Source organism: Elephantulus edwardii, unplaced genomic scaffold (assembly GCF_000299155.1).
Source record: "Elephantulus edwardii isolate Elephantulus edwardi_28Jun2011 unplaced genomic scaffold, EleEdw1.0 scaffold00032, whole genome shotgun sequence".
Classification (NCBI taxonomy): domain Eukaryota; kingdom Metazoa; phylum Chordata; class Mammalia; order Macroscelidea; family Macroscelididae; genus Elephantulus; species Elephantulus edwardii.
Window position 1 is genome coordinate 4909260 of NW_006399782.1, and position 4920 is coordinate 4914179.

The 4920-nt window shown below is 41.4% G+C and overlaps 1 pseudogene; it reads left to right on the top strand.

The window, feature by feature from the left end:
* Positions 1-1629: 1629 nt before the first annotated feature.
* LOC102868201 lies at positions 1630-2715 on the top strand (annotated as a pseudogene).
* The last annotated feature ends 2205 nt before the right edge of the window (positions 2716-4920 follow it).

A 4920-nucleotide genomic window follows, 5' to 3' on the forward strand; every position in this document is an offset into this window, starting at 1 on the left:
TTAAATAAACGTGGGCACACCAAAAAGAATACCTTTTACCTTTATTAATAATATCATAGAATGTCAGCACTGGAAAGCTTTTAAAGGAGGTCATCAAGGCCATTAGTTTTCAAAGCCTGCTCATGGAGAACAGTTGGACCAGGAAGAGGTCTAATGCATAAAATAAACGAGCAATTGATAAGCTAAATTTCCTCAGTTTAAAGACAATCTTATTCTTACTCCTTTGGTAGTTTGTTTTTTTTTTAAAAAGGCATTCATTTTATAAAATAATAGAGATCACATATACTCTGATGGCCTAGTGGTAAGAAGATGTGCTGCAATCCCAAAGGCATGTGGTTCAAATCCACCAGCTGCTCTGTGGGAGAAGGATGGGCAATCTCTCATGTAATTTACTGCCTCTGAAAACCCACTGGAGGACAGCTATTAGTTCCAACTCAATGGCAAATGACAATAATAACCATCAAGTTGGTTCTGACCAATATTGATTGTGTAAAATAGAGTAGAACTGCCCATTGCTTTTCTGAGGCTATAGCTCTTTATAGAAGCAGACAGCTGCTTCTTTTTCTTATGGAGCAAATGGTAGACTTGAACTGCCAATCTTTTTTTTCTATTTCTTTTTCAAAAAAACGGCTGAACACTTTACCCAAAGGCAAATGGTTCAAATCCACCAGATGCTCCGTAGGAGAAAAATGGACAATCTCCTCCGCTGTGATTTACTGCCTCTGAAAGCCCACTGCAGGGTCAACTGTAGGTAGGTTCCAAATCATTGATAGTGAAACAACAACAGTGTCTTTGCTTAACCAACAACTCAACGTCACTCCTTACTACAGTCAGTATTTTGGATACATTGTTGTTGTTGTTGTTGTTGTTGTTATGTGCCGTCGAGTCGAGTAGTTTGCGACTCATAGCGACCCTATGTACAACAGCCCTAAACCCTGCTCTATCCTGTGACAATCTCATTGCCTCCGACACACCCATCCCGATTACCTCAGTCACTGAATCAATCCACCTCATAGAGGGTCTTCCCCTCCTGCGCTGTCCCTCCACTCTACCCAGCATGATGTCCCTCTCTAAAGACCTGTCTCTCCTTACATGTCCAAAGTATTTGAGGCAGGAGTTTTAAAAATTAATAAATATGGAATATATGATATGATACAGCCCTTTTACTTTATAAAAGTGAAAACTGAAGCTCAGAGAGGCTAATTTACTTCGCAATGTCCCTGGCTACATTTTTCCAAATGACAGAAACATTATGTTGTGAATTCAAAAAACAGATCAATTCAGCTCAAATGAACTATTAGGCTGTACTTACTAAGATAGGACCTCGGCCAAACCATCTAACTTCTTAAGCGCTCATTGTTTTCTATTTTTAAAATCAGGTTCATTTCAGTCATAAAAAGGAAGTCACCTTCAAGAGTGGCAGAACCAGGCTGATTTCAGACTTCTTTCACAGCAACATTTTAAAGCAACAAGGAATGAAATAACATTTACAAGGTTAGTTATTTTATCATAAAATCAATAGGCATACTATGTCCAATGTAAAATGCGGAAGTAACCCAGAACCTAGGGAAAATGACTTATGATGAGCCGTGTCAAAAAAGGGAGAAATATACCAATGGCGATACGCGTATGGCGTTGTGGGCGGGCTCTAGGAGCTGGAGCCATGCAGGGGCTGCTCCTATAAGTGTGGTCTTCGCTGTCACAGCCGGCGCACCTCCTGGATTCATTCATTCGTTATTTTCATTCATCGAGGTTGTGAGGCCTAGTCGAGAAGCCGTGGAGAACGTGGTACCGGCTGCCTGCTTCCTGTACTGGCTGGGCGCAGGCACCGTGGCCTATCTGGCTCTGCTTCTCTCGTGCTTTTTCTACACGGCCTTTCGAGTCTGGGGATCCGAGAACAAGAGCGTGGTCGGACCTGAGCTCGGGGAATGGGCAGTTGTCACGGGCAGTACGGATGGGATTGGAAAGTCCTATGCAGAAGAGTTAGCAAAGCGTGGAATTAAAGTCGTCCTTATCAGCAGATCCCAGGATAAACTGAACCAGGTTTCCAGTGAAATCAAAGAAAAATTCGAAGTGGAAACAAAGACCATTGCTGCTGACTTTGCATCAGAAGATATTTATGACAAAATCAGTGCTGGCTTGGCAGGTCTTGAAATTGGTGTTTTAGTGAACAACGTGGGAATGTCCTACGAGTATCCTGAATACTTTCTGGATATTCCTGACCTGCACAATACCATCAAGAGATTGATAAATGTTAATATTGTTTCTGTTTGTAAGATGACACGATTGGTGCTGCCTGGCATGGTAGAAAGATCGAAAGGGGTGATTGTGAACATCTCCTCCGCCAGTGGCATGTACCCTGTTCCACTCCTGACGATCTACTCTGCAACCAAGACGTTTGTAGACTTCTTCTCCCAGTGCCTCCACGAGGAGTACAGACACAAGGGCATCTTCGTGCAGAGTGTCTTGCCGTACTTCGTGGCTACAAAGCTGGCTAAAATCCGAAAGGCGACTTTGGACAAGCCTTCTTCAGAGACATTTGTGAAGTCTGCAATGAAAACAATAGGCCTGCAGTCCCGAACCAGTGGTTACCTGATCCATTCTATCATGGCCTCAATAATGTCCTGTCTGCCTTCCTGGCTTTACTATAAATTAACCATGTTTGTTGGCAAATCGACACGGGCACGCTACCTGAAGAAAAACAAGAAGAACTAAGCCTCGAGACCTGCATTGAGCACCTTGGCCAGATGCCCCAGCCTCTGCATGTGGACTGCAAGGCACTAGCGCGGTCCAAACCTTCCCACTGTCCCTGAAAAGTTGTTACAAGCAAGGCTGAGTGGTGCATCATGGGGAGGAAAGTTATGTCTCTCTTAGGATGCTATCAGGAGTTCTTTTGATGTTTAATATCTGTGCCCATATCAAATGGAAATCAAAGAAATATTAGCAAGAAAAGCTTAATAGGAAAGGACACAAGGACAGCAAATCTCCAATTCATAGTGTCAAGTATGACTCCATAGAGACCCTATGACACAGCGCCACTGATCATTGTCATATTTTCTCTGGTGTTTCTAACATTTAGAATGAATGAAGATTAGTTAATGTGATTTGTGGAAAGACATATTGCAATTTGCATACATGTAAATTTACAATTTACGGATCTATGTAAGGTTTAATAAAATTGTCTTCCAGTTTGCACATTTCAAAAAAAAAAAAAAGGGAGAAATATAAACACAGAACTTACAGGTCGAGAAGTGTGATAGACAGGAAATGAGTACACTATCTGTACAGTTAGACATTGCCTAAGAGGAAGCTTTGAAAGACTTAAGATTTCAAAGTAGAATGTAAATGTTATTAAACCCTGACAAATTATGAATACTCCAATCAACAAAAATGGGAGATGCGGAAAGAAAAATATATTCCTTTAATTTTTTCTCAGCTAGATCAGTTCATACTGCTTAAAATTAAGCAATAAGAAATATAGCATATATCTAACTTATTCATGATGTTCACAACAATTGTCTTTAATATTAAAGGACTTTTTTGCCTTTTTAAAAAATTTAAATGAAATTTTTATTTTGTACTCGATTGGTTACAAAGTTTGTATATATTGTTTTTCGTACCGGGTCTTTCCCATTTCCTTTACCCACCCTTTCCTACCCCCATCAAATTGCACGACACTATGATTATCACCCATCCTCACCCCTCTGCTCTGACCCTCACCCACTTGGAGCCTCATACGCCTTCTACAATAATAATCTGATAGTGTTTGTCCTTACAGGACAGAGTTAGTTCACTCAGCATAATGCTCTCCAGTCCCTCCCAAGTAAAGCAGTAATTTACAAAAAATCATTGTTCCTGCATTCTGCATAGTATTCCATCGTGTGAATGTACCATACTCTTTCAGTCCATTCAGTTGTGGTTGGACATCTAGGCTGTTTTCAGTGTTTTTACGATGGTGAAAGACACTGCTCTGAACAGTAGAGTACAAGTCTCCATTTGTTCCTTAGTTCTCATTTTCTTGGGGTATATTCCAAGCAGTGGAATGGCTAGGTCATATGAACTACTGTGTACAGCTTTTTGAGGAAACACCAAACTGCCTTCCAGAGTGGTTGTACCATTTTACAATCCCACCAACAATGTATAAGAGTTCCTATCTCGCCACGTCTTCTTCAACATTTATTACTTGCTGTCCTGTTAAATGTTGCCACTGCTACTAGAATGAGATGGTATCACATTGTGGTTTTGATTTGCATCTCTCTTATTGCCAGTGATAATATTAAAGGACTTTTAATGCAATTAATTGTATCTATAATGAAGAGTACCTTTGAGAGGTCCCTAACAGCAGACTTTCCCATCGCGATACACATTTTGATTTCCTAACAGCTGGTGCCAAGAGTGTTGACTGTGGAGCCGAGCAAACTGAAGCTGTGAACACTCTCAATCTCTTCGTCATCCATCCTGACACTGCCAATTGGTCCAGTGGCGAGAATCTTTGTCTTCTTGACATTGAGCCTCAGTCCATACTGAAGGCTGCAGTCCTTGACCCTTCGCAGCAAGTGCATGAGGTCCTCCTCAGTTTCAGCAAGCAGGGTTGTGTCATCTGCATAACGCAGATTGTTAATAGATCTTCCACCAATCCTGATGCCACAATTCTCCTCATAGAGCCCAGCTTCTCGGATAATCTGCTCTGCATACATGTTGAAAAGGTATGGAGACAGGATGCATCCCTGGCGTACACCCTTCCCAATTTTGAACCATGCAGTGTTACCCTGCTCTGTTCTGACTACTGCCTCTTGATCCAAGTACAGGTTTCGCATTAGCACAATTAAATGTTCTGGGATTCCCATTCTTCTCAGAGTCAGCCACAGTTTGTTATGATCCACACAGTCAAATGCCTTTGCATAATCAATGAAACACAGA